We start from the raw sequence: 12,352 nt of genomic DNA on the forward strand, positions 1-12,352 counted from the left end.
ATTTTAGACTTATAGAGCTGCTGCTGTTTGCGCCACATTTAAGCCAAGATTGTCACAATATCCACATTTTAAACTTTATACAATACTAGAAAAAAAACCAACAATACCCGATACCACTTCCAATATCATGGCAAAAACAAAAAAGTCCTACACATCTTAGTTAATTAAGACTAGGACACTAGGGTTGCAAAGGGGTGGAACATATCCGGTAAATTTCAAGAAACTTTCCATGGGAAGTTTAGCTGGGGAAAAATCTAAGAACATGCCATTTCAACAGATTTATTTACAAGCAGAACTTAATCAAGTTAAAGTTAATAATTCTTTTACTGATCAATTCTTTCATTGAACAACAAAAACACGAGTGTTGAGTTAAATACCCCATCCACGACCCCAAGTAAAATGACCCCCCCCCCCAAAAAAAAACTCCCCAAAAGTCCCACTCAAAATGTTCAATGACAAGAGCCCCTCTACCTCAAAATAATCCCATTCAAAATGTAAATAAATGGTGAAATGAACATGTGATTGAGGAATGCACAGTGCAGCTAGGGGGTGTGGCCTCAGTAGCCCTGCAGTAAGCAGTGTGCTGTGGGCTTGTGATTGAGAAATGGGCCCCGTTATGAGCGACCATGTACATTCCATCACTGTATTGAAACCTTTAACATGATATCCAGACTGGCTTAGAGAAGGTAGATTAGGCACTGCTTAGTATCTCTGCCACACTTTCCATCTTTGCTTTGGTCATTTAAGTTTTGAACAATGGGGACCCAAAGTCAAAGTTCTCCATCAGTAGTGACCATCCTGCTGCATTCATTCTCTCCTCTTCCTCTAGAACAGCTGTTCTCAACCTTGGGGTCCCGACCCCAATTGGGGTCGCGAGATGATTTCTGGGGGTCGCCAAATCATTTTGGAAGTCAGCTCTGTCTCCACTGTGTTAAAGTATTCATGTGTTAATGTGTTTTAGTCTTTTTGGTCACTTAATGTCCTTTTTTTTAATCATTTTGTCTTTTCTGGTCAATTTGTGTCTTTTTTGGTCATTTTGTTTCCTTTTTTTGATAATTTTGTGTCTATTTTTTAGTCATTTTGTGTCATTTTGTCTCTTTATTATCATTTTGTGTCTTTTTTGGTAATTTTGTCTTTTTTTGTCATTTTGTGTCTTTTCTGGTCAATTTGTGTCTATTTTTTAGTCATTTTGTGTCTTTTATCATTTTGTCTTTTTTGGTAATTGTGTCTTTTTTTGTCATTTTGTGTCTTTTCTGGTCATTTTGTGTCTTTTTTGGTAATTGTGTTTCCTTTTTTTGGTAATTTTGTCTTTTTTTGTCATTTTGTGTCTTTTCTGGTCATTTTGTGTCTTTTTTGGTAATTGTGTTTCCTTTTTTTGGTAATTTTGTCTTTTTTTGGTCATTTTGTTTCTTTTTTTGGGTGATCTGAACTGTGCGTGTGAGATTGTGTTCAGTGAGCGGGGGTCCCTGACAACATGCATGTTAAATTGGGGGTCGCGACTCAAAAAGATTGAGAACTACTGATCTAGAAGATAAGAAGTCCTTCAAGATGAAGAGACAATCATCTGGGACTTCACAGCAGCGCCATGACAGTGCTTCTTCGAAATCCCCTTTCCTCCACGCCCATCTCTAGGTGGTGCATTCAAAGACTACTCAAGCTTGCTAACATGTTCTTTTGACATTTTTCACAGCAGGGCAAGAAAGGTCTTGCTGGCTCGAAGGCCGATGCCAAGGGCAAATCTAAATATTTATAACTACGGCTCACAAGTGGTTTTGAATCTGACTTCAGTTTGACCTCGGCTGTGAAAGCATTGTTTAAAAAGCACATCAGAGTTTTTCTCCAAGAGGACAAACTGACTAAAAGACAATAACACGACAATAGTATATTATTGTATATAGTATATTATTATTATTTTGTATATTTTATATATTGTTAAATGTCTTTTCTTAGATTGTTTTTTAACTTATCTTAAAATTGTGTGATTTTCTGCGGCTGTAACAAAGAAATTTCCCCGCTGTGGGATTAATTAAGTCAAATCTAATCTAATTTTGCTCACAATCTCTGCTTTTCCTTAACAAAATGAGAAGATATAGGGTGAGTAGTGGCAACATTAACATCACTGTCTCCACTGCAAAGACAGTGTGTATAGGTAACAAAGAATGTATATACACTGAGTTAAAGTAAAGAGGCACTGCCTGGTGTAATCCTTTATGTGTAAGTGTGTTAGAGGAATACCTCACACTTAAAATGACAATTTGTTTATTCATTTCTCACCCACTGTTGGTTGGAACTCCTAATGAAAACCTTTTTCACATGCTTCCACAATGGACAGAGAATCCCAAAACATAGTAAATCCTCAATGAAGTGAAGTTAATGGAGGCCAGGTTTGACAGCAGCGAAACTATATCACATCAAACTCTCAAACAACACATTTTTTATTTAATCCAAGTCAATATTTCAGGCTATTTTTGCAATAACGATATTCTTGGCAATATTACCAAACACTTAAAAATATATAGAAAATATGATTTTTTTTAGTCTGTATAAATAAATAAAAATCTAAAATGTAGTGTGAAGTGCAAATCTCAACAGTTGCCAAATACTAAAAAATTGACTCTTGAGTATGAGCAAATAATAAAATTAACCATTTAGGGGTTCCCGGGGCAAATTTTAATGACATTTTGTAAAGGAAATAAAGGTTCTTGTATATGTTTTATTTAAGGCATCTTATTTTGACGGTCTTCTTGTAAGTTCTGTGGTGGATTCTGTTAACACACCGTGCTCTTATTTTGAAAGCTGCATGTGTTTAGCGACAGAGAGTAAGTAGCTTTTTGTGATTAAAACAACTTTAATTGTTAGTTAATGTTAGCTTGTGGCTAATGAAATGCATAAAGCAGCAGTGTGTTTGGAGGGCAGCTCGGTATAGTCAATTGTGTAAGTGTCAACCTTACGCCACTACATCAAGAAGTAGGAATGTTGCCAATATCATGATATGCATTTTTTTTAACCATAAAAAAATATATCGATATTATCGTGAACGATAAGATATGGCACACCCCTAAGTCTGATTTATCAAGTCATATGTTCATTGCTTCCCAAACACAAGCAGTTTTTGCCAAAATCTCTCTTTTTAAAACTAGGGTCCGACTGAAGGGGAACTTTTAAGATGGTAGCCACCATGATGAATCTTTGAGCCAAAATTAAAAATGACCTTTTCTCTGTGGATTGTGCACTGATGTGACTCTGCAAAGGGTACCCAGAATGCAGCTTTCTTAACCCATTGAAGCCTGGAAAGCGTTTACGTCGTTTTGTAGTATTTGTATAAGCTCTCAAATACTTTTTGAATTTCATTTCTATCTGCTACAGAGGCTGAAAAATCTATTATTTAGTAGAAGCGTTGACACTTCTGTTGAATTTCCAGAAAAACTTCAGGTTTTAGGGGCTTATTTTAAAATCGCCCAGAGGTTTTACAGGAAGTTTTAGGCGTCAATGGGTTAAACAAATAATTATACTAAAGGATAATTCATGTTATTATTTGGGAAGAACAGAGTTGTGTGTTTGGTTTCGTTTCTCAGCCACCTATTGGAGAACCCTTTATTTTTTCCAGTGCTCTGCTTTCTAAATCAGCCTAAGCATTGTTTTCTGCATTATCATTTAGCCAATAAAAATATCAGTCTTGCTCTATTTATTATTACACTTCTGCCACTAGAGTCTCAGCCTTGCGCGGGCGTACTGTGAGTCCGTCCAAGTCTGGACAAGTAACGCTGCTGCCGTATTCCTTTAAAACACAGTTTCAGCCAAACTCGCCTCCCCTTCATTCACAACTCTAATATTTAGTGCCATGAGCCCACCTTATTGTGACAGCATAGCAGTCTAAAGCAGCTATTCTCAACCTTGGGGTCGCGAGATGATTTCTGGGGGTCGCCAAATCATTTTGGAAGTCAGCTCTGTCTCCACTGTGTTAAAGTGTTCATGTGTTAATGTGTTTTAGTCTTTTTTGGTCATTTTGTGTCTTTTTTTGGTTGTTTTGTATCTCTTTTGGGTCATTTTGTGTCTTTTTGTTATCATTTTGTGGTCAATTTGTGCCTTTTTGTCATTTTGTGTCTTTTTTTTGTCATTTTGTGTCTTTTTTGTCATTTTGTGTCTTTTTTGATCATTTTGTGGTCAATTTGTGTCTTTTTTTGGTCGTTTTGTATCTCTTTTGGGTCATTTTGTGTCTTTTTGTTATTCTTTTGTGGTCAATTTGTGCCTTTCTTGTCATTTTGTGCCTTTCTTGTCATTTTGTGTCTTTTTTTGGTGATTTTGTGTCTTTTTTGGTGATTTTGTGTCTTTTTTTGGTCATTTTGTGTCTTTTTTGGTCATTTTGTGTCTTTTTTTGGTGATTTTGTGTCTTTTTTTGGTGATTTTGTGTCTTTTTTAGTCATTTTGTCTCTTTTTTTAGTCATTTTGTCTCTTTTTTTGGTCATTTTGTTTCTTTTTTGGGTGATCTGTGAGATTGTGTTCAGTGAGCGAGGGTCGCGGACAACATGTTACATTGGGGGTCGCGACTCAAAAAGGTTGAGAACTACTGGTCTAACGAACTCTAATGAAGAAATAAGGAAGTAACAGGAGTTTTTTTTGTTCACCTGGATCACATGTGAGCTTGCAACAAGATCACAAGAAACTTTTCACACATCTATAATACTTAAATACAAAATCCAACCTTGTCTTTCAAGTCCACTGGACATAAATAAACTATGATGAATCTCCATCACTACTGTGGTGAACCAGAAACATCAATCATCCCACATCAGGAGGATGTAAAACAAAGATTTACTCACTAGTTCTAAGGGATTACATAATTACTACTCTGCATCTACAGAGGGACAGAACAAAGCTGGATGACTGGATGAAGTCTTCCCAGTCGGGCAACTTATAGGGTTTATGAATGGTTCGTGATCACACAGGTTAATTTCCTGTATTGTGAAATAAATGTAATTGAGGCCAAATGACATATGACATAGCTGAAATTAAGCCCCATAATGTCTCATAATCCTCTAAAAGCAGCGGTGTTTATCCTGTTAGAGGCAGAATTACAGTGCTCTTCGACAGTAAAACACGTAGGCCCACAGGTGGAAACTAAAATATACCTCCTGCTGCCCCACCCAAAAGGACAACTCATAATGTTGTGTCAGCTTGCCTGAAATTGTGATATTTCACAACACGGAGGCAATTTCAAAGATCCCACCCATCGAAACTTCACGCAAAGTTTCAACGAGGCGATTTCAAGCTATACTTTATTTTTAGAATCTAGGCCAATCATGAAGTGTGTGAGGATCGCTGAAGCTCCTCTGCTAAAACCCTTTCAGGATCCCAAGACAGAAATAACTCATTTTTCTTAAAATAGGCTGCAGAAGATATGGACAGAGCAAGATGATAACAGCTATGACTTTTTTTTTCCCAGCCCGACTTTCCTGAGATGTGGCTGCTTAACAACCAGGGATGGTTCAACAGCATTTTGAGAAACGTGTCCAGGCCTGACAAACAGAGGTCAAGGTACACACACACACACACACACACACACACACACACACACACACAGAGGAGTCACATAAGCTTGCAGGAGTTGCAGCTGTATTTTTGCACTTGGATGCTCCTAACATGACATGGTGACCTCTGCCAAGTGGACAGCGTGTTGTGGAAATGCACTGGTGGATATACCGGTGCTGCAGCTCAGTGAAACGGTCCAGACTTGGTGAGTCAAGCTCCAGGCAGACATACACTACCGGTCAAAAGTTTTAGAACACCCCAATTTTTCCAGTTTTTTATTGAAATTCAAGCAGTTCAAGTCAAATGAACAGCTTGAAAGGGTACAAAGGTAAGTGGTGAACTGCCAGAGGTAAATAAAAAAAGGTAAGCTTAACCAAAACTGAAAGATAATGTACATTTCAGAATTATACAAGTAGGCCTTTTTCAGGGAACAAGAAATGGGTTAACAACTTAACTCTATGGAGTCTTGGGCTATTTTGTCCATTTTTGAATTATTTTCATGTCTTTTTTGTCATTTTGTGTCTTTTTTTAGTCATTTTGTGTCTTTTGGTGTCTTTTTTTGTCATTTTGTGTCTTTTTTTAGTCCTTTAGTTCAACATAAAATGTGATTTTGAATCTTTTTTTTACTTTCAAAACACTATCATGCTCAATAAAGAATTTTAAATGTTGCAAATGTGCATTAATTTCAGAGTACACTGAGACATTAAACTGCATCATTTTCAATTAAATTCTGGAAAAGTTGGTGTGTTCTAAAACTTTTGACCAGTAGTGTATATCAAAGCAGGCTCTGTCGTGCACCTCAGCCTGGACGATGCTCCAACTTTTAAAGCATTTAAAATTATTTTTCCAACTGCAGTGTTCTTGTAGTTTGGCTCAAATGATTCAGCAACTGGGGACATCCTCGACAAAAGAAATCGAGTTGACTAACACTCAAACAATTTTGCTGACTAATTGATGAGTTGCTGTTATCAACAGATCTGTCAAACTGAGTTTCTCCCAAATGACTCATGCCAATGCATGAATTTAGATATTGTCAAGTAAGTTACTCAGCAGGGAAAAAAACATCAAAAAATGGAAACATTTCAGTCAACTAAAATCAAATCGACCAATAAATCGACTAAGCCGCAGCAGCAACTGCTGTAATGATTTATATTCTATTTATATTGGTTGCCATTTCAAATGACAAACAACCCATTAAAGGAATAATACACATTATAATGAGCTGAACTTACAGTCCATGTGAAAGTTAAGTAATGCATTAAAAAACACCCACAAGATTAAAATGGTATGCTCGGTTACACCCAACATCTAGAAAGAGAGGAGAAAATTAATCATTAGAAAAAAAAAAAAAAAAAAAACTTTGGGAGAGGTTGTGAAGGGGAATGCACTCTTCAGAGACTCAGAGTGCAGAAGAAGAAACACAAAGCAGAGGCTGTGATTTGACAGAGCATACATGTTAATGTTTGGGCGACCTAATTCCTGTTGTGGGTCGCATGAAGCCCCCCCACCCACCCACACACCCACCCACCCAGCCAGCCAGCTCCCCACCCTCTCTGAACGTGTAATAACAAAGCGTTGATCAATAAAGTGGACTTTCCAGCGAGGCAGCACAGACCTGGAGCCCCTCTTTGTTCCACTGCCAGCGCAACAGCATCAGTGCTGGCACAACAAACCCAGTTACAACCTCTCACTTCTCAAATGTTGGAGCACTTCATCTCCAAGCCCCCTTTTCTTGAGAGCCCCCTTCGCCAAAAAAATTCCCTCCCTGCCTCCGAGCTACTTCTGAAATGTCCCAGCGTTACAAAGAGGTGAACAACTATTAAAGGCAGTATAAGCTCGGGTGGTTTAACTCCGCGGTGGTAGCCTACAGGTATCATGTACTGAGGCTAAATGTGGGGGATAAAGTGCTTGTTTGTGGGTGACACAATGTTACAGCGAGAGGAAACATGCTGCTACCGCGACATTGTAACAAGTGTGATTTGCGCAACAAAATAAGAAAAACTCACCACAACTCCTGTAGCGCCCAGAGGAAACCCGAGGAGGGGAAAAAAAGCCAAGCGGGAATTTATCCTCTCTTTCTCTTCCACGTTTTTCGACCCCGGCCCCTGTCTCCACACCCCAGGAACCGAGAGTGTGAGCGGGGTGGGGGGACCTGGGTGATAGCAGAGGAGGGAAGCACGATCCGGGACACACAGCCAACACTTCGCAATCAGTTTATCTGCTAAATCCAGGCGAGGACGGCGCAGCACAAAAAACCCTCGATTCGGCCTAACTTATCGTCCCTTCAGAGTGTACTTTCGTGGCCGTCCTGGGTGTTAAATCCCACGGTTTATCCGCTGTATCCGGGCGCGTCGGCCGACTATTCTAGTCCGCCATGTTGTGTGTCTGTCTGCATAGGAAGAATGGGAAGCGAACAGCAAATTCCCAGGCCAGGCCCCGTCTCTTCTCCACTCGGTTCCCCCGCAGCCCGCAGCGACACCTGCTGGCCGAGCTGGAGCCGACATGGCGCAGACACAGTCACTGCAACGAGCTGAATCAGTGCCCCCCACTCTGGGGGCCTCCATAAAGGGCCCCTGACTCAGTTTCAGTGTTTACAGTGGCGGTTCTACACAGGGGCCTCCAGGGGCCCCTGCCCCTGTGAAGAAGCCCTTGGCCCCTGCTGTGGCCCCTGTGTCAAATTAATAATAAAATGATCACTTTATAACGATGAACAATGGAACAATTCTAACTTTGTTTTTGTTCAAACAATATCTCATTGTACACAAAAGAAACCCAGAATGTTACATTGTATAATAGTTTAACACCATGGAGTCTTATAGGGATATTTTGTCCATTTTTGAATCCCTTTCATGTCTTTATGTGTCTTTGTAAGTCATTTTGTGTCTTTTTTTGTGTCTTTTTTTGTGGTAATTTTGTGTCCGATGTGTCTTTTTTTTAGTTATTTTGTGTCTTTTTTTGTCATTGGTGTCATTTATTTGTCTTTTTTGTGTCTGTTTTAGTTATTTTGTGTCTTTTTTTGGTCATTTTGTGTCTATTTTTGATCATTTTTATGTCTTCTGTGGGGTTTTTTTGGTTATTCTGTCTTCTCATTTTGTGTCTTTTTTTGGTTATTTTGTGTCTTTTTTTTTGTCATTTTGTGTCTTTTTCAAGATATTCAAAGATTTTGAATTCTTAAATATCATCTTTGCCATTTGTCAATGTGCTAATGTGCCCCTCTGATTAAACACTGGCCCCTCCTTGGCCCCCACAGTAAAACTGGTCTAGAACCGCCACTGAGTGTTTATCAACATATCAGCTAATAAGGAACCAGAGGTGCACCTTGTTTTGTCTTTTGCTTTTTTAGGGCCCGAGCAGGCAACGACCTGCGAGGTCCCTATTGTATTTCGAATGATTTTCTTTTTCTTCTTCTTCCCAAATGATCGCATTTTTCACTGCCTGAACATACCCCAAAACTCATGAAACATTAAATATAAGTCACACATGGCGAAAAATTTTACAATAATTATATACAATATAAAATTGTATTGTATTGTTATTAATTCTGTGTATTTTACTGTATTTTATTGCTGTTTCTTTTCTATCCTTTGTATGGTGTCCTTGAGTGCCAAGAAAGCCGCCTCCAAATAAAATGTATTATTAGGCTATTATTATTATTATTATTATTATAATCTATTGTCATCCTGAATTTCCACCACTAGGTGGCGCTATAATAAAGGAAAGTGTGTTTTGGCTAATAACTTCCACATACTTTATCACAAGTTCAAAAACTAACCTTAACTAACCCTATATCCACGCGTTCACTGAGTTGAGCTGAGTCTCGTGATATAGACCACGCCCATTTTCGCCCAGAGTTTTTTTTTCCGCAAATTCGCGAAATGTCGTAAACCTACTTTTTCGAACTCCTCCTAGGCAATTTCATCGTTTTGCACCAAACTTTGCACACAGCGAGGGCCCGTTCAGTACTGCTTGCAGTCCTAGTTATATTTGTTATTTGTTTTTTTAACCCTCTGGAGTCCATCTATTTATTGAAAATACACGTTTTATTTACAGTAATAGCTTTTTTTATAGGCCTATATGATATGTAGACAAGCTGAGAAAGCCAGTGAAAGTTCAATCATAGGAGTTTTCACAGTGTACCATTTATGTTTCTAGACCAATTTTTAAAAAGTGAATTTTCTTTCTACAATGAAAACTATTACTATTTTTAATTTACATGCAAATAGACTGTTTTGTAGTTCTATTATTTATTATCATTTCTGCTGTTTTTGTGTGTATAAATGGTTTAGAAAAAAAGAAAAGAAAATGGTACATTTCCATAGACACCTGTGTCTTTTGTTTGTATTTTGGGTTCCTGGCAGCTTTATACTTTGTTAATTAAATTAAAATGAAAAATCTGACTGATAGCCAAGTTTGTGTCCAGAAAAAGGAGCCATGCATGTGAAGGACAGACTGAAAGATGCTAAACACAGACAGAAATTAATGCAGAGGAAGTTGACAAATTTCAACCAGAATCTTCTGGACTTTAGAGGTTTAATATGAAGCATAATAAGCCTATACATGAACCCACTCACAAACTGCAAAATTAGCTGCATCTGATACATTTATAATCAATGTAATTAGTATGTCCTCTGTGATAAATAAACAAATGGAGTATAAAGGCACAGCATGTGACATTCAATGTTTTTAAAGTGTGTCACAATGTGTCACATTCATAAATAAAGTTATTTTAAGAGATTATTGCAAACAAAACATATATCTGATCTTAAGAAAAAAGCTTGAATCATCAGAAAAATATGAGAATTATAGAAGAAAAGTAACAATAACAGGTTCAGGTATGAAACCTTGAAACTGACATGAGCACTGAAATGTTGAAAAAAAAAGTGCATTCATTAAAAATATGTTGTAAAAAGAAATATTAAGCATTATATATTTTTCCTTTTTGAAATAAACAGATTAGGGTTTTTTAGTTTCTTTTTTTACAAATTTAATTATGTAACTAACTTATTTATGGATGTATTCAGTTATGTTCGAGATTGGTCTTATTAAATATTTATGTATTTTGTCAGTGCTCTATATACCATGCAGGAAAAAGGCTTTTGCCTTAAAAAATGATGATTTTAGTGGTAAAGTTCTTCTAGAAATTATGTTTGTCAGATATGTTTATATCTGTCTTTTTTTGGACTCTTGGGTGGATAAAACAAATTTTTGGTAGGTTTAGGGAATTTATGACTTACAATTTTCATAATTTTCTGAACCAAATATTAATTTCTTAAACCCCAATGGAAATAATTACTTGCCGCTCTATTGATGATAACTAATATCTGCATACCATTACAAAACCTATGGAGAAGATAACATATATTATAAAAGGGAAACTATCACTATTTCAAAAACATTTGGGGTCCTTTCATGGAATATATGGAGAGTGTAGATTTAAGTAATGTGGGGAATGAAGCAGACGAGGCGTAGTTAGGGGTAATCCCTTGCAGTGATCTAAAATCATTTTTATTTTGATATGTGATTTCTTTATTCTGTGTGAATTGTACATCTGCATTTGTATTTTTGAACCATGCTAAATAGTGAAGTAACCTGGGCTAACTCGTGATAAAATGGATAAACTCTTGGATTATTCTGGTTGTTGTTTCTTGTTTTTTTTTGTTTTTGTTTTGTTTTGTTTGTTTTTTGTATTTTATATTTGTATTTTCACCTAAGTGTTGCTCTATGTTATCTCATAAATTCCTGATTTTCAAGGAAGGACAATCTGAATGCTGGAAAATAATTTAGTTGCCCCTGATGTCTCCTTTGTTGTGAGAGCACTTTTATTTCTGTATATTTATGTATTTTGGAAACATTTTGAAAACTCAATAAAGATAATGTTGGCAAAAGACCATTACAAACTTTGGTAACACTTTACAATAACCATCATTTATAGATGGTAAATAGACCATTTATAAATGGTAAGCAGATAGTTTATTAATGTTTAATCACCATTTATAAACCGTATATAGGCCATTTAGAATGGTAAATAGAAAATGTATTAATGTTGAACTATAATTTATAAACGCCAAATAGAAGGTATATTAATGTAAGTTGATAGTTACTTTATCATAAACAAACAATTACATTATAATTATTAGTTTATTAACAGTTTTGCACTCATTATAACATTTTAACACCATATTAAGTATGTAAATGATTACAAAATGATTCATATACCTTTAAGAAATCGTTTGAAAACATTTAAAGATGAAATATGTATAGAATTTTGTAAATGGTTAATAATTGGTTTATAAACCATCTATAAACATCACTTAGATCAGGGGTGTCAAACTCTGGCCCGTAGGCCAAATTTGGCCCCCAGTGTAATTTTATTTGGCCCGTGAGGCAATACCAAATTATTATCTTATTATTGTAAATTAATGACATTGATGTGTTTTTATATGAAATTTGATTTTGCATGTCTGCACTATTTAGTTATATATTGTATGTTTATCAGCGTTGCTGGTTCCATATTTAATGTTGAAGCAAAACATGTTTGGTATATATTAAAAGGTTTATTTGTTCAATGTTGGCCTGCGATTTTATTCAAGTTTTACATTTTGGCCCATTGTATATTTAAGTTTGACACCCCTGACTTAGATGGTTATTGTAAAGTGTTACCCAAACTTTGTATTGTTTCCTCTTCTTTACACAATTCTTTTTTCATGGATCTGGATAATGCACCAGCAGGCTGCAAGCAAGCATTTTTTATAGACTCTGCAGTCCACCTGACGTGCATATGTTTGGACACAGAGGCCTTGGCTTGAATTTGAGTTTTCCATGC

The 12,352-nt window shown here is 36.6% G+C and overlaps 1 protein-coding gene across 3 annotated transcripts in view; it reads right to left on the reverse strand.

Annotated features, from left to right (window-relative positions):
- Positions 1-8,401, reverse strand: part of ptpra (protein tyrosine phosphatase receptor type A) — a 47,150-nt gene extending 38,749 nt beyond the window's left edge. For all 3 annotated transcript variants that reach the window (XM_059328570.1, XM_059328569.1, XM_059328568.1), the window contains exon 1: positions 7,536-8,401. The gene's annotated coding sequence lies outside the window, so the exon portion shown is untranslated. The remainder of the gene's footprint in view (positions 1-7,535) is intronic.
- Between the last annotated feature and the right edge of the window lie 3,951 nt (positions 8,402-12,352).

This window comes from Centropristis striata, chromosome 3 (assembly GCF_030273125.1).
Source record: "Centropristis striata isolate RG_2023a ecotype Rhode Island chromosome 3, C.striata_1.0, whole genome shotgun sequence".
Taxonomy (NCBI): domain Eukaryota; kingdom Metazoa; phylum Chordata; class Actinopteri; order Perciformes; family Serranidae; genus Centropristis; species Centropristis striata.